The sequence below is a fragment of the Macrobrachium nipponense genome, chromosome 41 (assembly GCF_015104395.2).
Source record: "Macrobrachium nipponense isolate FS-2020 chromosome 41, ASM1510439v2, whole genome shotgun sequence".
In the NCBI taxonomy this organism is placed as follows: Eukaryota; Metazoa; Arthropoda; class Malacostraca; order Decapoda; family Palaemonidae; genus Macrobrachium; species Macrobrachium nipponense.
The window spans coordinates 57,461,056-57,488,556 of NC_061102.1; the positions used below are offsets into that span (position 1 = coordinate 57,461,056).

The 27,501-nt window shown below is 39.5% G+C and overlaps 1 protein-coding gene across 1 annotated transcript in view; it reads right to left on the reverse strand.

Moving 5' to 3' along the window:
- Positions 1–7,540: 7,540 nt before the first annotated feature.
- Positions 7,541–27,501, reverse strand: part of LOC135212918 (uncharacterized) — a 143,180-nt gene continuing 123,219 nt past the window's right edge. Inside the window, exons 4-5 of the mRNA XM_064246661.1 lie at positions 10,149–10,225; positions 7,541–7,621 (exon numbers count right to left, since the gene is read on the reverse strand). The gene's annotated coding sequence lies outside the window, so the exon portion shown is untranslated. The remainder of the gene's footprint in view (positions 7,622–10,148; positions 10,226–27,501) is intronic.

The following is a 27,501-nucleotide window of genomic DNA, read 5'->3' on the forward strand; positions in this document are numbered from 1 at the left end:
GTTCGCTACAAAAATAGTAGAAACGACTCTTCAGGCAGTCCTCAAGGATGAGCCCATGCCACAGCTGAGGGAAGCAGAGTCTACTTCTCCGCTCTTCCCAGCTTTCGGAGAATTGTGGGAGAACTTGCCAGCCACTTTCACGCTTGGTAAGCTCAAACCGGACTGTGCTATGGACCAGTTCGGCGAAAAGCTCCCAAGGCTGCCTGATTCCTTGATTCAGGCAGAGTTCGACGCTCGAACTAGGTTTGGCAGGTCCCTCAATTCTCTGATTATCACAGAGATGGCTGCTCTCTCGTATGGCACGGAACCTTTGTTTAAGATTCTGGCCAAGTCCCAGCTTCAGACGGTTCAGACGGATGCTTTCGACTTCTTCCAAGCTAGGAGGAATTGCCGAAAGCACGTTCTGCAGGAGTGCACTATTAGGCACGAACCTAATAAGACTCCTGGCTTCCAGCATGTGGGGAGCGGATCTCTTCCCAGAGTCCGCTGTAAATGAGGTACACCACGAGGCTGCTAGGCTCAACCAGAGCCTTAGAGCTAGGTGGGGTATCTCATCTAAGAGGAAGCAAGAATCCACCCCCACTGCTGGTAAGAAACCAAAGAAGTCTGGTAAAAGGTTCCAGCCTTACCAGAAACACCAGCAACAGCAGCAATTCGTTCAGGCCGTCCCGGTTACCCAACAGGGACAACCTTCTACATCCAAGCAGACCCAGCCCATCCTCCTGCTGTCTCCTCAGTCACAACCCTCGACCTACGCACTCTCGCCAGCCTTCAACCCTATGTATGAAGGTCAGGCTTACCCTCCCTTTAATAGGCAATCGAGAGGTAGGGCGAGAGGCCACTTTCGCCAGCGTGGCACAGGAAGGGCGGCAAGGAGTAAGCAGTTCAGAGGAGGGCGTGGTGGTCAACCCGCCCATCAACAATGAGGCTCCCCAGGTAGGAGGGAGGCTGTTCCTCTTCCGTCACAGGTGGGGTTCAGCAATTGGGCACAGAGCATAGTGTCCAAGGGATTGGGTTGGAGTTGGATCAAAGATCCCCCTCCAATCAAATCATTCCGCCAAGTACCATCAAAGGAATTGACAGATTATGCGGAGGAACTCCTTCAGAAAGGAGCTATTGCGAGAGTCAAGCATCTAAAATTTCAAGGTCGCTTATTCAGCGTGCCAAAGAAAGAAAGGCTCAACAAAAAGAAGGGTAATCTTAGACTTGTCAAGGCTAAACTCTTTCATTCGTTGCGACAAGTTCAAAATGCTTACCCTCTCGCAAGTAAGGACCTTACTTCCTCGTGGAGCCGTCACATGCCCCATCGATCTTACAGACGCATACTATCATATCCCTATAGCCAGACACTTCCGTCCATTCCTAGGCTTCAGGCTAGGAAATCAGACATTCTCATTCAAAGTGATGCCCTTCGGTCTGAATGTAGCCCCCAGGGTATTCACGAAAATAGCAGAAGTAGTTGTGCAGCAATTGAGAACTCAGGGAATAATGATAGCAGCATACCTCGACGATTGGTTGATCTGGGCACCAACAGTCGAGGAATGCCTCAAAGCCACCAAAAAGGTAGTTCAATTTCTGGAACATCTGGGGTTCCAGATAAACAAAACGAAATCCAGACTTACTCCGGAGTCTCGTTTTCAGTGGCTAGGAATCCAATGGGATTTGTCTTCCCACAATCTGTCAATTCCAGTGGCCAAACGGAAAGAGATAGCAAAGTCTGTCAGACATTTTCTCAAATGCAAGCAAACATCAAGGAGAAGCCAGGAGAGAATCCTAGGTTCCCTTCAGTTTGCTTCAGTGACAGATATCCTCCTGAAAGCAAGGCTAAAAGATATAAATCGAGTTTGGCGATCGAGAGCAAACGCCAAATCTCGGGACAAGTTGTCAGTAATTCCACAGATCCTTCGCAATCAACTCCGTCCATGGACAAAAGTAAAGAACTTGGCCAAGCGGGTACCCCTTCAATATCCCCTTCCAGTGTTAACCATTCACACGGATGCCTCCCTGTCCGGGTGGGGAGGATATTCTCAGTTCAAACAGGTTCAGGGGACTTGGTCAGTTCAATTCCGCCAGCTCCACATAAACGTTCTGGAAGCAATGGCAGTATTTCTTACCCTGAAGAGACTTCTTCCCCGAAAAAGTCTCATCTAAGACTAGTTTTGACAGTGCAGTGGTAGTTCATTGCATCAACAGAGGAGGGTCCAAATCCAAGCATGTGAACCATGTCATGATAGCCATCTTTGCCCTAGCAAACAAACACAAATGGCATCTGTCCGCCACTCACCTGGCGGGGGTAAGAAATGTGATAGCAGACGCCTTGTCCCGGTCAGTTCCTCTGGAATCAGAATGGTCCCTAGACGACGGGTCATTCCGGTGGATATGCCGGAGAGTCCCAGGTCTCCAAGTAGATCTCTTCGCCTCACAAGCGAACCACAAGCTCCCTTGCTATGTGGCCCCCAACCTGGACCCTCTGGCTTATGCCACGGACGCCCTGTCGTTAGATTGGGATCAGTGGAGAAAAATTTATGTTTTTCCTCCAGTGAATCTTCTCTTGAAAGTCTTGAGCAAGCTGAGGACTTTCAAGGGAATAGTAGCCCTGATTGCTCCAGACTGGCCCAAGAGCAACTGGTATCCTCTGCTTCTGGAATTGGGTCTCCGACCTCAACGGATTCCCAATCCAAGCTGTCACAATCAGTACAAATGAGGACTGTGTTCGCTTCCTCAGGAATTCTTCAGACCCTAACTTTATGGACTTCATGAAGTTTGCGGCTAATAAAGATGCTAACATTGATCCACAGAACATCCTCTTCCTAGAATCAGATAAGAGAGAGTCAACTATTAGACAATGACTCAGCTGTTAAAAAATTAGCATCCTTCCTGAAAGAATCAAACACTACAACCATGACAGTTAATTTAGCTATATCCTTTTTCAGATCCTTGTTTGAAAAGGTTTAGCAGCTAGCACTATTACTACTCATAAATCGGCTTTGAAGAAGATCTTTCAGTTAGGTTTCCAGATAGATCTGACTGAATCTTATTTTACGTCTATCCCCAAAGCCTGTGCTAGACTTAGACCTTCTCAAAGGCCTACTGCAGTCTCATGGTTCTTAAATGATGTCCTCAAACTAGCATCAGATACTGACAACTCGTCTTGTACATTCACAATGCTTCTTAGAAAGACATTATTCTTACTAAGCCTAGCTTCAGGAGCTAGAATTTCAGAACTGTCGGCTCTATCCAGAGATGCGGGTCATGTGGAATTCCTCCCCTCAGGAGAAGTTCTGCTTGCTCCCGATCGTAGTTTTTTGGCTAAAAATGAGGATCCTCTTGCAAGGTGGGCCCCTTGGAAAGTCATCCCACTTCCGCAAGACCCTTCTCTCTGCCCAGTATCAACTTTAAGAGCCTTTCTATCTCGTACATCCTCAAGATCCTCAGGTTCTCTCTTCATGAGAGAAAAAGGTGGTACTTTATCAGTAAAAGGTATTAGGCAACAAATCCTTTACTTCATTAAACAAGCCAATCCTGATTCATTTCCAAAAGCACATGACATCAGGGAGTAGCCACCTCAATTAATTACTTTCTACATATGAACTTTGAGGATCTTAAAAAGTATACTGGATGGAAATCTCCGACAGTCTTTAAACGTCCATTATCTAAAGTCCTTGGAATCTTTAAAATTTTCTGCAGTAGCAGCGGGAAACATTGTTTCCCCTGATACTGTATAGTAGTCGTAGTATAGATCCAGGTCTCCTCTCTACCTACCTCATCCAACATGCCTCACCCTATCGCCATGCTACTCGGATATTCTAGCCTTAGCCGCTGAGATCATATTAGTGGATTGTCCCTTATTTTTTTGCTAGGGACATCCACACTGTGTACTGATAATGTACTTCAGTGTACCTACCCTTATTTTTATGCTAGGGTAGGACACAATGTGTTTGTATATTTGTAAATAGTTATCTAAGTAAATCTATTTTGTTAAATTACACAGCATTTTTGTACTTTACTATGTTTACTGTAATTTTAAGTACTTTACATTACTAACTTTCTTTTATGTCATTGTTTAAAATAAGTTAGCCTTAAGTACTTAGTTTATATACTGTAATAACTGATTTACTTATATTATATTCCTCATTTTACACTGTTTTTCATTTGTCCTTTTTTTCCCATCTTGTCTGTTTCTCTGGTACTCTTTCATAGGCCGACACGAGCTGAGCCCAGAAAAGGGATTTTGACGGAGGAAAAATCTATTTCTGGGTGATTGGCTCGTGTCGCCCTATGAAACCCACCCTGTATTGTTTGCCCCCCCCTGCAGGACAAGATGTTCTTAAATTAAGGATGACCGCTAGGGGCGCTGCTGTCCGTGGCGTCCCCTAGTAGTAGTAGTAACGGCCGCATCGCCCGTTGGTATCAGCTCTCTCTTGTGAGGATTCTGATTGGAAGGTCTAATTGGTGAATGTCTCGTGGTAGTGTTCTCACTCGCCCCTATTCTCATACCGACACTTCTTTTAAAGAGTGAGCGAGTCAGTTTTACTGACATTTTTCTTAATTTTGTTTTTTTTCTCTGGTAATTTTAGATTAATTTTGCCTAGAAAGAATGATATTAAGGATCCTTTCATAGGGCGACACGAGCCAATCACCCAGAAATAGATTTTTCCTCCGTCAAAATCCCTTATTTAGTTGTTGTTAAGTTAGTGTTTTTGCTTAGTTGTTGTGCCCGTGCTGTTGTGATTTTTTGTTGTTTGTGCAGTGGTCTTTTGTTGTGTTTTGTTATGTGAGGTTGTGTTCCTTGGTTGGTTGTTGTGTTGTGGTTATGTTCCTTGGTTGGTTGCTGTGTTGTTGAGTTGTGGCTGTTCCTTGATTGTTGTTGCGTTGTTGTTGCCCTTGGTTGTGTTGTTGTTGGGTTGGGTTGTGGTGTCGTGGTTCTTGGTTGTTGTTGTTGTTGTTGTTGGTGTCCCAGTGACCTTAACAGGCGGACATCAAAGGATAGCCCGGAGTAATTGGATTGATTGGTAAGTACATGTGTTTTGAGTTTTTTTGTTTTATGTTTTGTGTAGTTGTAGGTCACTTGTCCTGTGTGTATACTGTAGTGTGTAGAGGAAAGTGTGACTGTGGTGGATTTGGCAGCTAGAGTGATTAGGTTAATAGAGAGAGAGAGAGAGAGAGAGAGAGAGAGAGAGAGAGAGAGAGAGAGAGAGAGAGAGAGAGAGAGAGAGAGAGAGAGAGAGAGAGAGAGAGAGAGATTTTTGCCAGCTTGTTTTTCAGCTTGTGATCCCACCACAATAGTAGCAAGGGAGATAATGGGAGTTTGAATGAAAGTGGTTTGGAAGAAGTGAATGTAACCGATAGAATGTATGAGGGTCCTCAAATAAGATCCAGGGTGATGTAAGGAGACATTGTCAAATCAAAAAGAGAGAGAGAGAGAGAGAGAGAGAGAGAGAGAGAGAGAGAGAGCAGTATCGTTGATGGTCACTATTTTGTGTTTTTTGTAGCTGTTGTGTAGTACTAGATTAGTTGTTGATTGTTGTTGTTGTGGGCAGCGTGTTGACTTGTCGTGTTCTTGGTGCTGATAGGGATTGTTGACCAGTGGTCTTTTGTTGAATGTTTATTGAATTGTTGTGTGGTTGTTGTCCTTGGTCGTTTGTTTGGACAGCAGTGCATCTCCTCACCCTGAGTCTGAGGGGAGTATATGGGTTTGTGTTCTAAGTTTTTTGTTTTTTAGCTTGTGTAAACCCGCCAGACCTTTTCTTTCCGGAGCCAAACAGCAAATTGGTAGTATGCTGGCTAAGTCGATGGCCTACAGAGTTCATGGCTGATGATTTGGGAAAGGCTTTGCCGGTGCACAGTTGGGAACTGGAGTCAAACCTCAAGCAACATCAGGCTTCTATTGAGGATCAACAACTCAAGAAACTGAGTACTTGAACAAGCAGACAGATGTCATTCAGGGAGGTCAATAATTCCAAGACTGCAGTAATAGGATTAAAGAATTAAGTTTAGGTTCCTAAGTGGTCGGGGTAATGTTATGTTAGGCTTAGTGAGATATTAGAGGATGTTTAGATGAAGTTCACATAGTGCTATCCAATTAATATACAATGTAATAAGCAAAAAAGAAACCTTACATGCCATACACTTACAATGTGCACTACACTTGAGCAAGTTAAATTAAGTGTCATCTGCCCTTGTTGGTTTGTGCCCACCAGCGTATTACATATGTGCCAGATGTAATTCACTGGTTTAAAACATTATGTGACAATATTGTAGGTGGTGATGTGGGTGAATACTGACCGAGGGGGAACACCAAAAAATGAAAAAAAACATTGCTAATGGTGGCCAAGAGAAAAGCTGTTCAGTGCCAATAATCTAACCTAGCCTAGGTGTTAAAAACCTTGAAATCTATGGGTAAAAAACAATAAATAAGGTTTTAATATACATTGCAAAGAAAAAGTATACAGGTGAACCTCTTACAGTCAGCATTCTATGGTCTGGGAACTTCCCTGGTTGGATTGATTCAGCCCCCATTAGTTCGGGTGGCGTCAAGTTTGTTAGCAACTTCACACACCAAAAATTGTGGCATATCTCCTTTTAGTGAGAATAAGTCTTAGTAATGGAAAGAAAATGTGACAACAAATATGTATTTTATATTAACTTGAAATTAAATAATTTCTTAAAATATTCCACTTGAGAAGTTCTGCCAAGTCAATCCTTTTAATCAAACCAATGAGATATTTGGCATGCACGAATTCCTTACTCTTAGTATGTTTGAAAGACTTGCATGTAATACGCTGATAATTTTTTATACGACCGTGTATTTATTTACATACGTATTCGATATGTCACCCATGAGATCATATGATACTAGAGGTAAGAAAAAGTGTAAATCTTTACCAATGTTAGAAAATGCTTATCCCATTAGTGAATAGTTTATTGTTCACTTTCCTCTATAGATGGCGTTGTGCTTTGTTTAAGCTTGACGGCTAAATTCAAATGCCCTGTGAGCGCCAATTTTCATTCATTATTTTCCTCATCTCACTACCCTCTACAATAAAAATAAACGGCGAAGAAACTAATAGCAATAAATATGAAATACCAAATTTAGAATATGAAAGTCACTGCTAAATAATGTGCAAATTCTGATAAAAGTTTAGCACTGTATTGACTTAGTACTAATTTGACTTACTAGTAGGCCAACTCAGGAAAGTTGGCTAAATGTGTTAAATAAAATACACTATTTTAGAGCAAATTATACATTATGAAGTTATAAAATGGCTAAATGTGTTGAAGTAAACTATTTTAAAGAAAATTATACACTAAGAAATTCTAAAATGAAGTTAAAAAGTATGAGTAATGATAAAATAATAAAAACCAATGTCAGAATTTTGCCAAGTACATATTAAGATATGTTGGAAACTAGTTCTGTATATAAGACTAAAAATTAATGCTAACTGTAATAAACAAAACACCCTACTCCTCAAGAATAACTTTGAATGACTATAAATCATAAACGTACTTACCTTAAACAGTGAACATACATAAACGCACTTACCTTAAACAGTGAACGTACGATTCTTCTTTTCGTTGGCAAATAAGGGGGATACAAACACAGATGTTCTCAATGGACAATCTGTAATGACAGGATATGATGCAAATCATTTGAATTATCACAAACGGAAATATCGTTAACAGAACTGTTATCACAATTAACATTGAAACTACGGCTACTTTGAGAATGTGGAGCAGCTGGTGCTACGAATTCAAGTACTACTTGTTCTTATGCGATATGAAAATACAATTAGGTTGTGATAAGAGGCCTATGATTGGCCAGAAGAAGGGTAGGGTAGGGTAGGGTAGGTAGGGTAGGGTAGGGTAGGGTAGGGTAGGGTAGGGTAGGGTAGGGTAGGGTAGGGTGGGTAGGGTGGGGTGGGGTGGGTGGGGTGGGGTGGGGTGGGGTGGGGTGGGGTGGGGTGGGGTGGGGTGGGGGGGGTGGGTGAATGACATCATTAAGGGAGGATGATTTCACACAAGTAAGACTGACGGTAGATACATGAACGGTCTTGTAAAGGACATGAGATTTTCTGGGTTGAATAAATCGTATTTTAAAGGAAATGCCAGTGTAGACAAATGTGATGGGACGGGTACTAATTTTACACATTATATATATATATATATATATATATATATATATATATATATATATATATATATATATATATATATATATATATATATATAATATATATATGCATATATGTATGTATACTAAGAAAAAATTATGAATCAGATAGAAATGGCCTGTTCTATCAGGAAATACAAGATGAAATATTATTACCACTAAAGAATAGTTATTATCAGTGTGTTTAGAAACCTAATATAAAGGCTGTCATACTAACCTAACCTAGTTAGCTTTGTTACCTGGAGCCCATTACACAAAACCTAATATACATACAAAAGTTACAAAACTAACCTTTCCTAGTAGGCCATGCTACCCAGGAAAGGGGGTGGGGTAGGGGGTTACAACCTTAAAGGAAACCTAACTTATATGTTACCATAATAACCTAACCTAACGGGCCATGATACCTGCCCAGTGGCTTCACCCCCTGCAACCCCCTCTCCTTATAAAGGTTACCATATCAACCTAACCTGACCTAACAAAAAACACATTATGTACCTGGCCACGCTAGATGCCCCTCAAAGGAAACTGAATGTAAAGGTTACCAAAATAACCTAACAAAACACAGTGGGATGAGCTACATGCGGGGCGGGGGGTTCACCCCCAAAGATTACTAAAATATAGGATATACTAACCTAAGCTAACCTAGTACGTATTTCCTTATGGAGGAGTGATAGTGGTAGATGAAATTTGACATCTTTGAGAGAGAGAGAGAGAGAGAGAACCTGTTAGAGAGAGTAGAGATGAGAGAGAGAGAGAGAGAGAGAGAGAGAGAGAGAGAAATTGGTGGAGGGATGAATAGGAGTGGTTTGATGGCGGGCGTAAGCGTGTGGGTATTGTCTGTTGTGGTGATCGCCGAGAATATCAGTGGCAGGTGTCTGTTACGAGAGTCCGAAGAAGCGAGGAAGCTTGTTTAGTCATTGATTTTAGTATTGTAAAATTCTTGTGTCTCGATCTGGTTGTGCATTTTGGTGTCTATGAGTTGGCAGTTGGGGACAGTGTTGGTGGTTTGTTGTGCATGGTTGGAGTCAGCGTGTGATTTGTCATGTTCTTTTCAAGTTGTTGTTGGTTCTTTGCGTGGTGATTGGGGTGGGGTTTTGTTTTTTTAGTATCTGAAGTCTGAGGTGAGTACATGATGTTGTTTTGTGTGTTCTGTGTTTCGGTAAGACAACGTAAAGGGGAAAGTGTGGCTGGGGGAATTTTTCTGCCGGAACGATTAAAGTAACTGTGGGAAGCTTGCTTGCTCCATTGCTTTGTGTGATCCCGCCACTACAAGGCTGGGGGGGAGGGGCTTTGACCCTCCTGAACCCCCCCTTTAAAGGAAAGTTAATATAAAGGCTATCATAAGGAAATTAAATTAAGACCATCAGGAAATACGGAAGGTAATTTACCAAACCTAAAATATTTGTAAATGAATGAATTCAAAAATAATATGAATGTAAATGAAATACCAAATTTAGAATATGAAAGTCACTGCTAAATAATGTGAAAATTCTTAGAAGAATTTAGCACTGTATTGACTTAGTACTGAATTGACTTACTAGTAGACTAACTCGGGAATGTAGGCTAAATGTGTTAAATATTTTAAAGTACACTATTTTAAAGAAAATTATACATTATGAAGTTATAAAATGGCTAAATGTGTTAAAAAGTACACTAGTTAAAAAAAATTATACATTAAGAAATTCTAAAATGAAGTTAAAACATAGGAGTAACAATAAAATAATAAAAAGCGTTGTAAGAACTTTGCCAAGTAGTAGGATAGGATATGTTGGAAACTAGTTCTGTGTATATTGTGACTGAAAATTAATGATTTGAGTCAAAATAATGAGAATAATGCGTTTAACAACGAATTTGTTTAACAACGCAGTCACTGGAACAGAACCTGATCGTTGAATGAGGAGTACCTGTAATAAATAAAAACACTATACTCCCCAAGAATAAAGTTTGAACAAAGACTGTAAATCATTTACTCACTTACCTTAACAGTGAATGTACGAGTCTTCTTTTCGTTGGCCAGTGAGGGGGATACAAACACTGATGTTCTCAATGGACAATCTGTAATGACGGCATATAATGCAAATCATTTCAAATATCACAAACGGAAATATCATTAACTGAACTGTTATCACAATTAACATTGAAACTACGGCTACTTTGAGAATGTGGAGCAGTTGATGTTAAGAATTCAAGTACTTATGTGATATGAAAATACAATTAGGTTGTTTGTTTTGTTTTTGTTTGTGTGGTGTTTTTACATTGCATGGAACCAGTGGTTATTCAGCTACGGGACCAACGGCTTTACGTGACTTCCGAACCACGTCGAGAGTGAACTTCTACCACCAGAAATACACATCTCTCACTCCTCAATGGAATGGCCGAGAATCGAACCGGCAACCACCGAGGTGGGAAGCAAACACCATACCAACCACGCCACTGAGGCACTACAATTAGGTTGTGTGTACTGCATGGTGATAAGAGGCCTATGATTGACCAGAAGAATGGTATGGTGGGGTGGAGTGGGGTGGGGGTGAATAACATAACTGAGGAGGGATGATTTCACAAGTGAAAAAAAAAAATGCAATACAGAGTACATACATGAACAGTCTTGTAATGGACATGAGATTTTTTGGGTTAAATAAATTGTATTTTAAAGCAAAATACCGGTTGTAGACAAATATGATATTGTTATGATACAATAAAGTTTTATACATACTTACCTGGCAGATATAAACATAGCTATTGACTCCGTCTTCCCGAAAGAAATTCGAATTTCGCGGCACGCGCTACAGGTAGGTCAGGTGATCTACCTGCCTGCCGCTGGGTGGCAGGAATAGGAACCATTCCCGTTTTCTATCAGATTTTCTCTTCCACTTGTCTCCTGAGGGGAGGTTGGGTGGGCGATTAATTGTATATATCTGCCAGGTAAGTATGTATAAAACTTTATTGTATCATAACAATATCATTTTCATACATTCGACTTACCTGTCAGATATATACATAGCTGATTCACACCATTGGAGGAGAGTAAGAGACAGCTAATTACTGAATAGACCGGAAACAACATACGTTGTAGGTAATAAATAAATAAAACCTTGGTTCCTATGTGTTTAGATGAAGGGTTGACTTCCTAGCTATTGCTAGGAGTCTGCTTCGTCTCAAGAGCCTCAGCGAGGATGTGACCTATTGCTAAGATTTCTTGTAGATCTGTCAATGGGGTCTTATCCACTTACTCGACAGAATCTAATGGTCTTTTGTCAATGGGGTCTTATCCACTTACATGACAATACACCTATGCCTAGTGGCATAATTAAGGAGCACAACACCGAACCCGATCACCTGATCCTAACACGAGGGTTTGTGCTTAATTTGAAAAGAGTTATCCCCAAACTCCTTTCAAACAACCCAAAGAAAAAAACACTATGATAAAATAAAATTTAACTCACTAGTTAAGGATCAGTGTCTGCTCCCTATCCCAGCAACGTATCCGTAGACACGTATAACCAAGAGAGAAGGATCTCTCGTAGGTCAACTTGACCTCCTTCGTGTAATGGGAAGTCAACACAGAGTTGCATCTCCCGCAAGTGACAGCTAATATGTCCTCATGACATATTGTTAGGAAAGAACAAGAATTCATAAAAGCTCGCACTTCATGCGAAGGAATCATCAAGTTACTCACGAAGTGCTTTAGTGATCACACTTGTTTCAAAGAAGACCAGGGCTTTCTTTGAAATGGATCTGTTCTGGATAGAGCCTGGCTGGCGCCTCGCGCCTGGCTGGCGCCTCTCGCCTGGCTGGTGCATTGCGCCTGCCTGTCCCTTGCGCCTAGCTGGCGCCTCACGCCTGCCTGGCGCTTGACGCCTGGTTGGCACCTAGCGCCTGTAAGGCGCTTTTCGCCTGACTCCTGGCTGGCGCCTCGCGCCTGGAAGTAGCTTTGCGCCTGGCTCCAGACTGGCTCTTTTTTGGCGCCTGGAGCCTGGCTGGCTCCTCCCCACTTGCTTGAGCTTCGAGCTTGGTAGTCTCAAGGATGTCTGGTGATGTCCACATCGGACGCTCTTATCTGTCCGATTTGTTCGCCTCTAGCGCACCTGCGCTAGGTTGGAGACCCGCTCTTTCTTCTCATCAGACAATGACAGTGTTCCTTGGAACTGTCTGCCTCTGGCATTTTTTACGCCTGTTTTGGCATTTGGCGCCTAGTTGGCGCTACATTATCCGAAAGTCCTGAACATCCACAATAGTTTATCAAGAGACTGGAGAAGGGGTGGAAGAAATTCTTCCACTTTGAGCTTTTGGCCTCTCCGGCAAGGGGAGGTGATTGTAGTCAGCTACATCCATTAGACGATAGGATATCTAACAGTACGAGAGATAAGAGTCTTCCTCCGAAGAGGATTCTTCCTGAGTACTTCCATTGCTAACGAGATCTCCTTACATGTTGATGAGGTTCCTCATTGCGGAATCTTCCCTATCCTTGTCCGAAGGAAGGGAAGGAGCTTGGAAGTCGAAGGAGACTCAGAGCTGAAATTGGGAGGACTCCTGATTTCTAGCTCTTTATTGTATCCCTCTGAATACCTTCTGGGAAGCATTTCGAGCCCTCATCGCATCCCAAAGACTCTGTAGGCAAACGTTTAAACCATTATCTGTAGATGAAAACGTAAGTACCCTGCCTGGACGACAGAACCTCTATCTGAAAGCGTTGAGTCAGGAATAGAGGGTTTTAGTTCTTTTACCAGCCATACTATGCTGGCAAGAACCTATAGCCGAGTATCCATAGAGTCTGATGCGAGACTCCAATGCACAAAAATTCACTTGTCTTCTTGGTCGTTTAGGACCAAGAGAAACAAAGAATTACCTCATAAAATTCCCCAAAGAAGTTTAACAAGGAGCAGTTCCATCTTGTCAGAACACAGAATCTGAGGTCCAAAAGAGGATGATTTATAATCCCCTTAGTAATGAACTAGGAGAAGGAGAGGTGTGCAGGACTCAAGAGACTCTCCGAATTCATGCAATAAAAGGGTGCTAAGGTCTTGTAATCTGAAAGACCTGCACCCTCATTGACTTCCTAGTCTGATATATCTTTGTCCCATAATGTTGGGAGAAGAATGAATCACCTGAGGAGAGTGCCTCTCTTCATAAGGTGAAGGGCTTTAAGCAGTAACAGCCCCATCCTGACAAGGTTACGTTCACATGTGCGACATCTTGAGTACCTGGCAGGTGAAGGTTGATCCTGCAAAAGTCTCTCCAAATCAAACCATCCTGACAGAGATGAAGACGCTTATGCAACCACTAGAGTTCCTGTCATGAGAAGTTTGTTCTTGCTAGAAACTTCCCTCAATCTCAGTCCATCCTGACACGGGCAACGGCCGCCTGTGCGACAACTTGTGTCCCTGTCAGGAAACAACTGATTTTGTGACAAATCTCAAAGAGGAGACTCTTGGTGAATTCTATCTCCAAACACGAAGAAGCTGGAGATCCTGGAGCCTGGCGCCTCTGGCTGGCGCCTGGGTGTCACCTGGTTAGAGCCTTGTCCGTGTTAATCCACTTGATATCCTACTCATGTCGTATTGGGGTATCGTATAAGATCCCGAAGATCTTAATTCTCTGCTATCTCTAATTCTCCTTGTAGAGACAGAGTATAGCCTTTTACTGCGTTATTGATAGCAGATATATACAAAACTGATTCTTCCCTCTGAAAGGGAAGAAAAACCCCCCCATGTGGTTCACAGAGGTATCGGAAGAGGACAGTTTCCCCATGCCATCTAGCACGATCTGCAGCAATTCTATGTCTTTACTATGACTCTTGTCTTTTACCTAGAAAAACTCCTCTCATTCATGTCTACTTCTGGTCAGTCTGCACGCAGACCGACTCAGAGTGGAGAGGTTTTTCAGGTCTATTTATAATAGATTCTGATAGAATATCCAGATACTCTTGGAAAAGCCTTACGAAACATGCTGTGAGAAGAACGTGACTTCCGTGAACCCAACCTCTCTAAGGCCAAAATGAGGCATTCATCCTCTCTTCCTTTGATGCCCATTTATCTCAATATCTGTTAAGAATTTATAACTAGGGGAAAAAAGACTAAAGTTTATTCCCCCTTTTTTTTTTTAAATTAAAGATGGCGTATATTGCTACCTCTCTTGGTTCGAGGAAAAGGAAGCAGTCTATAGGAAGCCTGTTCGTCTTCTACCTTGCGAAGAGATCTATGAAGATGATTTTCCGCAGGTTCTCGTCTGTTTTCCAATTAGGTTCTCTTTTGTTAACGCGAATAGGGGCGAAAAAAGATTCTCGATGCTCTCTGCGATATGAGAGAGTCGTGGAATTGGCCTAAGTGATTAAAAAAAATCATTTCATCATTCCTTGTAAGCGACCCCTTTTCGATTAAATGGGTAATGAAATCAGGAACGAATCTTGCCGTTACCGAGCCTGCTGTCCGAGAGGCTACTGGACTCTTAGGTGAATAACTCGCTAAAACGAGAAAATATCTTGGATGGTGCTTCTGGCGCATGGCGCCAGGCTGGCGCTTCCTTCTAATTATTTTTAGGTTATGTGCCAGAACATCTGTGCCTTTATGGTACCCGACACCCTTTCACATGTTAATTCCGTTCTTAGTAAAAAAAAAAAAAAAAAACTTTTATATACGTAGTATAGTCCATTCAGGGAACAACTTCTGCCACGAAGAGAATGTTTCCCATCCGACTCATCCATCTTCTCTTGAGCAATATCCGATTCTAAAAAGGTTGTGTGCGTTTCTCGAAAGGATGAGAGAATTATATTATATCGTGCTCTGCCGTATTAGAATCCTTTATAATACTGTCACATTGTGGTAAACAGCATTAATCTAGGAAACCTTTGTAAGGATACTAGGAATTCTGTAGTTAACCTCGGTATGTGCATAAGACTTGACCATACCGTAGTCTTAAAGTGAATTCTCTACTACATTCTTCTTCTCACTAAGCATGTACTCTAATAAGCCATGCTTTCGTAAGCATGAGAGCATTATATAATATAGTGTTCTGCTGCGTTAGAATCCTTTAATAATGTTACCTATGGTAGACAGCATTGAAAGGTTGTAATATCTTTCTTATTGAAAGCTTCTTAGCAAAAGGCAGACAATATTTTATTTATGTTTGCTTAACTATCCCCCTCAACCCGCAATTGTAGGGGAGAGATACGGTTAGTTATTCCATCCCGCAGGAGACAGAGATGTAACCGGCCGCTCATGACCGAGAACTAGATGGTACTGCGTTGGTCTAAGCAATAGCAGTCTCCGTTAGCCATCTGGCCTTACTCTTCCAGAGTTGCCAGCTACTCCATTCAATAAAGGAATCTTATCAAATTATTATCGAACTTCAGGAAGTTCTTATTAATGCATATTTAAGCGAAACAAGACTTCGATAAATCTAGAAGCTAAGTAGGTGTTGTCTTAACAATCCCTTTAAGCGTAGTCCTTCCTAGGAAATTCCTGGAATGATACTGGTAATTGAGTTGCTCAGCAAAGAAGTAACTACGGTATGTGCTTATGATTTGACCGTATCGTATTCTCATACAGCAGATACTTCTTTCCCTGCCAAGGCAGATAGAGAACGAAAAATTTTACTATCTTCGTTCTTTTCGTTAATAGAACGATAGAAAGAGTATATATATCTCCTTAAGAAAGGAAGTTAATCCAGGAACTCTTTAAATCTTTGTGATTTCCTCATAAATCGCGGAAGAGACAGAATTCCTGTTCATCTCTAGGGTTTACGGAAGGAAGTAGATATTTCCTATCCGCCATCATACCCAAACGTCGATGAGATTCTTATTAAGAAAACTCCCAAAGCTCTTGCCTCTTCATAACGAGGGAAGAGCATGAATGAAGGAGAGAGTCCGCATTGAGAGGAACTGCCAAACATAGGAGTCTTCTGAATAATGAAAAATGGCTTCTCTTAGTATCAGAATCCTTCTGACAAAAGCGACGGCCGCCTGTGCGACATCTTGCACCTTTGCCAGGGGAAAGTTGCTCAAGTTAAAAACTCAAACAGGAGCCTCACGACTGACCTCTCTCTCATAAGAAGATTTGGAATATTCTGGCGCCTGGCTCCTTGCGCCTAGCGCCTGGATAGTTCCGCACGCTAGAAAGGAGACTCGCTCCTGGAACGTTCCGCTTGCGTGGAAGGTCCCGTGCGCCCTGATAGTTCCGAGCGCCTACTAGGCTCATTTTAGAAGGAGCCTCTTGCCCGGAAACGTTCAATGGAAGGATCGTTCTGATTGCCACTCTACTATAAGGCTCCTTGCTCTAGCCGTCTGTTTTTCTGGCGCCATTTACGCCAGGCTAGCGCTTCATCTCTTTGAAGGCGCCTTGCGCCAAGAAAAATTTTCTGGAACGGGGCTCGCGTTTGGTTGTAGGAACGGGGCTCGCGCTAGTCTGTTGGAACGGGGCTCGCTGCTGGCTGTTGGAACGTGGTTCGCGCTTGCTTGCTGGAATGCGGCTTCCTGGCTGGCTCTTGCTCAGTGTTCTCTTAGTTTTCAGAGAACGCGCTAGATCGTCAGAACTCCAAACATGTACATTCTTCGGCTTTTCGGATGTAAGATGAAGAAACGGAAGAAGAGACGCACTTTTTTAAGGATGCCTTTCCAATGGCTATCCTTGGCAGTCTGGGACGCTCTACAGAACCTGCCGAGGGGACGCCTGACCGGTGGGGATTCTCTGAAACCTCCTTACGGCTTTCGACATTCCTTCTCCTCTGGGCTTGGGAGCTTGAAAGAGGTCTAGGCCTGAGAGCGAGACAAGAGTCGATCAGACGCACCCTCCACTGCAATGGGGAACACTAGTAATCACTTCTTACTTTTTAATAGGCTCGCATATTGAGCCACAATCCTTGTCTTCAAATTGCAATTATGAATTTGAAGTTTCTGCGAAGTAAGAAGGTGATGAGGATGCAACACTACTAGTACTGTTAATACTCAAACTGCTCGTTAGTACGAGTATCCAAAAAACTTTTAAAGGAAGCGTATCTAGTTACATGCTTTACTGACTCCCTAAAGTAGGAAGTCAGCTTATTTCCTCAATCAATTCTAACACTTATTACACGTATTAATGAATAAATATTAATATTTCCCTTTCTTGCAAACTATGTGAGTGTCTACCGACAATTTCGGTAGTTACACGTTATATATTCTTCGAAATTTTTTCGAAGCCAAATTCATTAAAGTTAATATAAGCGTATGCCGAGCCAAAGACCCAGTACTTCCCTGCAAAAGACAGCCCAGAAGATCGATGGCAATGAAACACAAAAATCAAGTCAGGAGGTACCGCAAACGTATGTTTACAATATGGCCGACAGAGAAAATCTGATAGAAAACGGGAATGGTTCCTATTCCTGCCACCCAGCGGCAGGCAGGTATATCACCTGACCTACCTGTAGCGTGTGCCGCAAAATTCGAATTTCTGTCGGGAAGACGGAGTCAATAGCTATGTATATATCTGACAGGTATGTCGAATGTATAAAAGTGTAATGTATAAATATATAAAATTAGTGCCTGTCCATAACATTTGTCTACACCGGTATTAGCTATAAAATACGATTTGTTTAACCCAGAAAATCTCATGTCCATTACAAGACTATTCATGTATTACACACATGCATATAGTAGCTGTATACTATCCAAACAAAATTATGAAATGGATAAAAATGGCCTGTTCCATCATGAAATACAAGATGAAATATTATTATCACTAAAGAATAGTTATCATCATTGTGTTAAGAAACCTAATATATAAAGGTTGTCATACTAACCTAACCTAGTTAGCCTTGTTACCTGGAGTCCCATTAAAGGAAACCTAATATAAAGGTTACCAAACTAACCTTTTACTTAGCAGGCTGTGCTACCCAGAAAGAGGGGTGGGTAGGGGGGTTACAACCATAAAGGAAACCTAACCTAACATAGTGGGCCATGATACCTGCCCCATGGCTTCACCCCCTCTCCTTATAAAGGTTACCATACCAACCTAACACACCTAACCTGTCCTGACAAAACACATTATGTACCTGGCCACACTGGACGCCCCTCAAAGGAAACTGAATACAGTAGAGACCCAGCTCACGACCGTATTAGAACTCGACATAATCGGATTTAGCCACTAAATTTCCAATAAACTTTGTATCTGTGTTCAAACAAAAAAAACTGGATTCCGACCCTCAGACCATATGATGTTTGTAAACAAAACTGTTTCCGCCAGCTGCTGCTAGTTAGCGTCATCCAGTGTTACCAAACGTAGCCTAATTTCATGTTTTTTAGCATAATTTGAAGAATTGGAACTTAGCAAAATTTCTATCCTACTTAGGTTTCAAGTACGATTTTAGAATGTATTTTCGCTAATATTTTCAATAAAATGCAGAAAATGCCTCAATTTCATACAAAACTATAGAGAATATATGTATCTTCATAGTGAAATTGCCTTAAAAGCAGCACTAACAAATGACTTGATCGCTAAGTTTGAATCCAACTAAGGAATGTTAAATTCTGTGAATATAAATACCCACAGTGGCATAACAAACGATCCGTAAAGTGTGAATAATGTTTTTTCTTCATGACTCTTCTGTTTTTTCCTTTTTAAAGTTTTTTTTTTTACAGTAGTTATCAATTATGTCTGAAGTGATTTTCACACAATTTTCAAGTATTTATTCATTGTGTATGTGATCTGTTAAAGAAAAATGGTGTTTCAGTGGCATGATAATGATGCAGTATTAAGTAAAATTTGTATAATTTTCTTATGAGTAGAGACTTATTTGTTTTCCTTTTTCAGTTTAAATTTTTTATAGAGATATCAAAATGTTAAATAATATCTGAAGCGATCTTCACACATTTTTCAAATACAGTAGGGCCTCAATAATCGCGGGGGATAGGGCCCAGAACCTCCCGTGAAAAGTAAATACCAGTGTTATCCTGGTACCCCGCCCCCTAAAATTACTTTAAGCTGCCTACTTTAATAATTAACCCACCCAAGACCACTATTTCAATGATTATAACTGCCTACTTTAGTTCAAGCACCAAATATGTCTTCAACTATCACCTTAAACTAAATTCAAGACAGTTTCAAAGTTATTCTTTCCTATCTTCAATTTCCCCTTCATCAAGATCAGCAAACAAAAGTATATTACCTAACAATTCCTTTCTATTTTCATGATTTGGCTGCTGCACCAAACTAAAAGTACATAGTATATCTATTTTGTGAATGAACATATTTATGATAAAAAACATGATTTACTGTAAAGATTACAGCACCCAACTATAATATTAATGTATAACCAGTAAAATACAGCAATAAAAATCTATTTTTGTCTTTTGTTTACGTTTAGAATCAGCTGATGGACGTTTATTACCGAAAGAATCATTTTGGAAAACAATTTAGTTGCTAAAAGAAATGAATTTATTAATGGAATTATTATTTTTAACATTGTCAAGTAATTCATACTTCATTGAGAGAGAGAGAGAGAGAGAGAGAGAGAGAGAGAGAGAGAGAGAGAGAGAGAGAGAATTTACATTCATAGTATTTGAAAATTTGTAACTCAGTGTATCCTAAAAATGCATTTAGTCATGCAAAGAAGAAGAAAACAGTAATGAGTGAATCTTGCTCTATGATAAAATTCGCGATTTCATTAATTTTCTGGGATATGTATTTGGGCTCCACAAAAAAATTAAGTATGTAAAGTGATTTATGACAGAATTTAGAGGACACTTACGTAAAAATACATCAGTAGTTTGTAGAACGGTGTAACCACTATTACAATGTGTAAAAATAGTATGTACGGTGGTCATACGTATTTTTTTCGTGAATGAATATACATTTATGATAAAAAAAATAGTTACTGTACTGCTTAGAGTACCATACTGTAATATCAATGTAATCACATCAAAATAAAGTAATCATTGCATGCTGTAAAATGTAAAAATGTAAAGTGTATTTTTGTCTTTTGAAAAATGCATTCCCCAAGGAATTATTCCTTGAGGCTTTTTATTATGAAGATATGCCAATAATATATAAGATATGCATTTTATTATGAATATATGACAATAATATATAAGGTAAAAATGGTTTTATTACGTTTACGCTTTGTCGCCGATCGCAAACAATACGATAATCTATGACAATTATCGTTCGTATGACTGCCAGGTGTTTTCAGAGGATTTAGTTGTTACGTTATACCAAAACAATAATGAAGTTTGAGTTGAAAATTAAAGTTTTCCTAAATGTTATTACTACTGTAATTACACTACTACTATTAACATTTCTAAAAAGTTAAGAATGACAAAGGTGCTGTTAAGTGTAACTCAATGTTTACACTTCTGCTGACCGCTCTACAAGTTGATGTCAATGATGTGGAATTATTCCATGAATAGGCTATATATTATGAAGATATGCCAATAATATATAAAATGAGAATGGTTTTATTACCTTTATTGTCAGTTAATATCATAATGTGAATCTGTTCATGCATTTGCTGGTTATCCGAACCGGACGAGGCTTCCTACCACGACAAGCCCGCGATGCTGCGATTCATACCAGCGATATAGACTGAGAAGTGGTCCAAGGAAACACCTGTGATTTAACTGAATCCGTGATTGCTGATCCGCGACTAAGCGAGGCCCCACTGTAGTATACATACTAGTAATTGCATATGTGATCTATTAAAGAAAAATGCTCAAACAAAGTGCGCATTTCAGTAGCAAATGTAATGACATATTTAATTGTTAGGTTTGGAGTGAAGGCAATATTATGTACATAGGTTACATGTGCGGTTCGGTAGCTTTGTTAAGCTTGCTGGTAAAGAAGAGGTTAGCCATAGCTTAAATCAGAGAAGCTACTATGGTATAGATGTGTGTAGTAATTAAGAAATTAAGACAACTCTTCTATGTCTACTATAATACGTCAAATGTTTACATGTGAGATTTGGTAGTGAAACCATTGTTACGTACGTAACATGCGGTTCGGTGGCAACGCAATCTAAGCTTGCCGGTAAAGAAGAGTTACCCTTAGCTTAACTCAGAAGCTGCCATAGAATACATAGTAATTATAGAAATTAAGTAGATTCTTTTATGTCTACTGTAAAAATACGTCAATGTTTATGTGTGAGATTTGGTAGTGAAACCACTGTTACATACGTAACATGCAGTTCGGTAGCGAACGCAATCTTTAACCCTTTAACCGTTTAGTACGTATATATACGTAGCACGCCAACGCCACCTGAGACGTTTAGTACGTATATATAGGGGAGCGGATGTTTTCAACATGACGTTTAGTAGTACATATACGATTGATTTTTCCTGCCTTTCTTTTAAGGTAAATCCTCTCTAATGTATTCTCTCTAGGTCCGAGGAAGTGTTGTCGACCTTATCCAAACAAAAACACTTCCTCCCGAACCCCTTTTATCATAATTTTCCTGATTTTCTATATCTAATGCGGGAATTCGCCAATCACTTGGCGGGAGTCGCTATGTAGCGAAAACAACATGCTGCTGGCTGGTCGTTCATTTACACGGAATTTGGTCTTTCAACGCAAGGGGTAGAGGGGCTATAATCCTTCTAAGCCAACTTATCATCGGTCGTGGGTTGTTTTCTTCTGCTTCCTTTCCAGCTCTAGCGCAAATGAAAAAACGATAAGTACGTAATTGTAATTTAATTGACCATTTTTCCCACTGAAATAAAAAAAAACAAATGTACTGGAAACGTTACAGAACAAAGATGTAGATGTAGAACGCGCAAACTTTCATTTATGAAACAATGCACCAGTACCATATTCTAAATGAAAGTTATGTACGAAATTCTTACACAACAAACATTGCTGAAAATTCATCCGACAGTTATAGTGATGAAACGAAAACAGAGGGTAAACAAGGTAAAGACAATAAAGTATGAATATGTGTAATGATTCGGAAAGGGTTGCCAGTAATTTCCGGTCCTAAGATTTCGTATTTGACAACGGTGGCAGTTTCATTACATCGATAAAGGAAAATCTATAAAAACAGATGATGAAATTATCTCTATCACCATTTTCTTAATCAAATTACCTCTGAGTCTAAGTCGTGTAGAGAGAGAGAGAGAGAGAGAGAGAGAGAGAGAGAGAGACGAGAGAGAGAGACGAGAGAGGAGAGAAGAGAAGGAAGAGAGAGGAGAGGAGAGAGAGAGAGGAAGAGAGAGAAAAAAACTTTTCTTTGTTTATTCTGCTTACGCTCCTTTGAACACATGCCATATACAGAAATTCGAACCTAACAATTTTTGACAATGATAAAAAATAACGTTAGAGAACTCTAACAACACTACAGAAGAAGAACAATATATATATATGAGTATGATGAGTGTCATGTATATAATTTGACTTATAGTGCACACAGAAACACTGTACACAATATGGGTGTCATTAGCTACGCTTCCAAACTTCTACCCACAATTCGGGGTTCTTTAATCCGGTCATAAAATCCTACTTATCCCTCCCCAGGGCTATCCAGAAGAAAGAGGCCGTTCCGGGACAAGGCCGAGTTAATCTGCCATCACTTGAGGAACCAATAACAGTTTTTTTTTCTTATCGCACTGTTTCATTTATTTTCATCGGTGAGTCTGGGCTAGACATTGGGAGTTAGTATGATTTATTTAGGTTATTAGAAACTAGATTATCTTCACTTTTTTTTTTTTATCAAAGCAGTTTACTAAATGATTTCAATTCTTCATATTTCAGTCAATTTTTACGTCTTCATGGTTAGATACCAGAACCTAGCATGGAAAGGTGTGGCAGGGTGGTGCCGCATCTACACGACATCCAAGCTTAGGTCAAGGTTTTATGAATCAAATCCGGGAAAAGAGGCAACGTCTAAAACGCACTACATGTGCATGGTCATTTTGGTTTGACTATGATAGGGATAACTGGCGAATACAGAAATTTGTACGATAGCACCTTAGTTGATATTGAACGAAATGATTGGTTATTTTTGTTTACAGCTCCCGTTACCTCCCACCCGTGACGAATTTGATACCCTTGGTATGAGGGTTTGGAATTATAACGAGTCCTTTTCAAAGATTCCAGTTCCTTCTTTCATTGATGATGGCCAGTTCGGAATTCCCTTGTCGACGGTCAAATGTCACGGTGAAAGTAAAATTCGTTTTACTTTCACCTACCAAACTTGATGCAGGTGGAAGGAACGAAGAGATGACAACAAAAAACAACAACTGATCATTACCTTGGATATGCCTCTCTCTCTCTCTCTCTCTGATATATATATCTATCTATATATATATATATATATATATATATATATATATATATATATCTATCTATCTACCTATCTAATTATATATATATCTCTATACAGTTTACTTTTATTTTATTTTTTTGTTTCCGTCCAAAACAACGGTCATGAATGTAGCCCCCCTGCATTTAAAAGATAGCGCACACGGGAGGGCAGTTGCCATGTTGTGTTTTTTACTTTTTGCTGACAATCTGGCTAGCGTAAATTTTTGCTGCCCGCACTCATAGCTGACAGCTGGGGCACCAAACCTGCTTCCCATAGAAAAACGGTTATTGGGTTAAGCTTTAGCTTTGTTAAGCTTGCTGGTAAAGAGGAGGCTGGCCTCAGCTTAAATCGGAAAAGCCGCTACGGTATACGTAGTAAATATAGAAATTAAGATTCTTTTGTGTACTGTAAAAATACATCAATGTTTACGTATGAGATTTGGTAGTGACACCAGTTTACATATGTACCGTGCGCGGTAACGAACGAAACCTGTATGCTTGGTTTACTAAAGAGAGAAGATTCTTTTACTTATACAGAGAGAGAGAGAGAGGTAGTGTAACACTCTCTCACTCTCTCTCTCTCTCTCTCTCCTAATACTAAAGAGATTGACTTAATAATTGAAAAATAAAATTGGATGATATATGTAGAAATCACAAAGGACTGGACTATTCTCCTATCTGGAGACTTCAACTTTCCTTTCGTAGAATGGAAAGAACAAATAGGAGATTGTGGTTGTACTTATACATATAAAAAAGAGAGTAATAGTAGTGCAGAAGATAAGAGGCAATTCGAAAAGCTATTAGATATGTTACTAGAACAACATTCAACAAATAAATCCCCTGAACAACAAGAAAGGAAAATACTTTAGACCTAGTATTTGTGAACGAGATGAATTATGTCAAAGAAATAATAGTTTATAATGCGAGTATTTCAGACCATAATGTCATAGAATTAACAGTTCATTCCAAAGCAAGTGAAAACAGAGATAAGCAAGAAATGAAAAAGTGGGAAGGATATGGAAAATACAACTTCTACAGTAAAAATATAAAATGGTCAGAAATAAATGAAGAATTAAACAAAGATTGGGATAACATTTTCGTAAGTGATGACATAAGGGTAAATACGGAGATATTATATAAAATATTAGAGAAAATAGTGGATAAATATATACCGAAGAAGAAAAGTAAACATCATTCATGCATACCAAGAGACAGAAGGATCTTGTTCCAGAATATCAGAAGGTGGAAAAAAGGTCTTGCAAAAGAAAAAAATGCATGGAAAGTTATAGAACTAAAAAGTAAGATAGAAAATGCAGAACAAAAGATTATACAATCAAAAGAAAGAAAAAAGAAAAACGGGACTTGGAAGAAAAAACCCTATTAAATATCAAGCAAAACCCCAAACTATTATACTCATATGCGAAGAAGATGAATAAAAGAAGAATAGAAATAGGCCCTCTGAGAATTGAAGGGAGATTAACGAATGAAAAAAAGGAAATTTGCAACATACTGGCATAACAATATAAGAGAGAATTCACCCCTAGAATAGATAATGAAGATAATGATATAGAAGTAAGGGACGAAAATAGTGAATATTTAGCTGACATAGAAATTAATGAAGCTGATATTGTGCAGGCAATTAATGAAATTAAAAATGGAGCTGCTGCAGGGCCTGATGGAGTCCCTGCTATTTTGTTAAAGAAAGTAGTTCATTCTATCGCAAAGCCACTTGCAATATTATTAACAAAGTGTAGATACAGGCAAGATTTATGATGAGCACAAATTAGCATATGTCACCCCTACTTTCAAAAGTGGATCAAGACTAGAGGCAAGTAATTATAGGCCTGTGAGTCTAACATCACATATTATGAAAGTGTATGAAAGGGAAATGAAGAAAAATATTATGAAACATTTAATAAAAAATAATTTGTTTAATATAGGACAACACGGTTTCGTACCCGGAAAAAGTACACAAACCCAACTGTTAGTCCACCGTGAAAACATATTCAAAAATATGAAAAGCGGAAATGAAACAGATGTGGTTTATTTAGACTTTGCAAAAGCTTTTGATAAAGTAGACCATAATATATTAGCGAAGAAAATTAGAAAACACAATATCGTGGATAAAGTAGGAAGATGGTTAAAAGAAATTTTTACACAACAGAAAAACAGATAGTTATTGCAAACGACGAGAAATCGGATGAAACCAAGGTAATATCCGGTGTGCCACAAGGTACGGTGTTAGCTGCAATACTGTTTGTTATTATGATTGAAGACATAGACAATAATGTTAAGGATTCGGTAGTAGTGAGTAGTTTCGCAGATGACACAAGAATAAGTAGAGAAATTATTCTTGTGATGAAGATAGGAACGCTCTACAAAGAGACCTTAACAAAGTATATGATTGGGCAGAGGTAAATAGGATGGTATTTAACTCTGATAAATTTGAATCAATAAATTATGGAGACAGAGAAAGAAAGCTATATGCATATAAGGGACCTAATAATGAGACCATCACAAATAAGGAAGCAGTTAAAGACCTTGGTGTGATGATGGATAGGAACATGTTATGCAATGATCAAATAGCAACTCTGTTGGCAAAATGTAAAGCAAAAAATGGGAATGTTGTTACGGCACTTCTCAAAAACAAAAAAGAAAAGCTGTAACACATTGACTTATGCTTTCATAAAACATATGTTCGTAGTCCACTTGAATATTGCAATATGATATGGTACCCACACTATCAAAAGGATATTGTGCACAAATAGAGAGTGTACAAAGGTCCTTTACAGCTAGAATAGAAGAAGTTAAGGACCTAGACTACTGGGAAAGACTACAACCTTCTTAAAATTATATAGTCTAGAAAGGAGAAAAGAACGCTACATGATAATTCAGGCATGGAAACAGATAGAAGGAATAGCAGAAAATATCATGGAACTAAAAATATCAGAAAGAGCAAGCAGAGGTAGATTAATAGTGCCCAAAACTATACCAGGAAAAATAAGGAAAGCACACAGGACATTAATCCACTACGCACCAGCATCGATAATGCAGCGTCTATTCAATGCGTTGCCAGCTCATCTGAGGAATATATCAGGAGTGAGCGTAGATGTGTTTAAGAATAAGCTCGACAAATATCTAAACTGCATCCCAGACCATCCAAGATTGGAAGATGCAAAATATACCGGAAGATGTACTAGCAACTCTCTGGTAGACATTAGAGGTGCCTCACACTGAGGGACCTGGGCAACCCGAACAAGATGTAAGGTCTGTAAGGTGTAAGGTAAAGGTCTTCTCCTCCTTTACTGAGATGAGAGATTTTTATGGTACATATATGCGTAATATGTTGTATTAATATTTTCCAAATAATAATAATAATAATAATAACTGTAATTACAAAAATCATATGTGAAATGTATTTTACAAATACTACGATAATCTCTCCCTCTCTCTCTCTCTCTCTCTTAAAGCGATGTATGTTTTTGGATGATGATTTACTAATTTCAAATATCAATCGTAATGTAAACATCAATAATATAAATTCATTAAAGAAAATACTAAAGTGAATTAGCAAGATTTTAGTTTATAAATAAAAAGAATTACGTAAGAAGAATGAAAGAAAATGCTCTTTACCCCGCATCTCTCTCTTTGAACTCCAGTAGCAAGCCGAGTTGGCTGGGGTCCAACAACTGTGTTGCCATATCTCAGGATAATGTAAACTCTCTCTCTCTCTCTCTCTCTCTCTCTCTCTCTCGTCTCTCTCAATCTCTCTCTCTCATCTCTCTCTCTCTCTCTCTCTTTTACTGAGATGAGAGAATTTCTATGGTACATGTGTATGTTTATTAATATTTTTGCATAATAATAATAATAGTAAAGTAATATAACTATATTCAAAATAATTATATGTGATAGTATTTTAAAGAAGTACAATAATCTATCCACTTTACTCTTAAATAAGGACTCTCTCTCTCTCTCTCTCTCTCTCTCTCTCTCTCCACACGAGATACTAGCATGCGCTAGTGGTAACTCTCGCCCTCTGTTTGAGCTGGAAGTGTATGTATAAGTAGTATA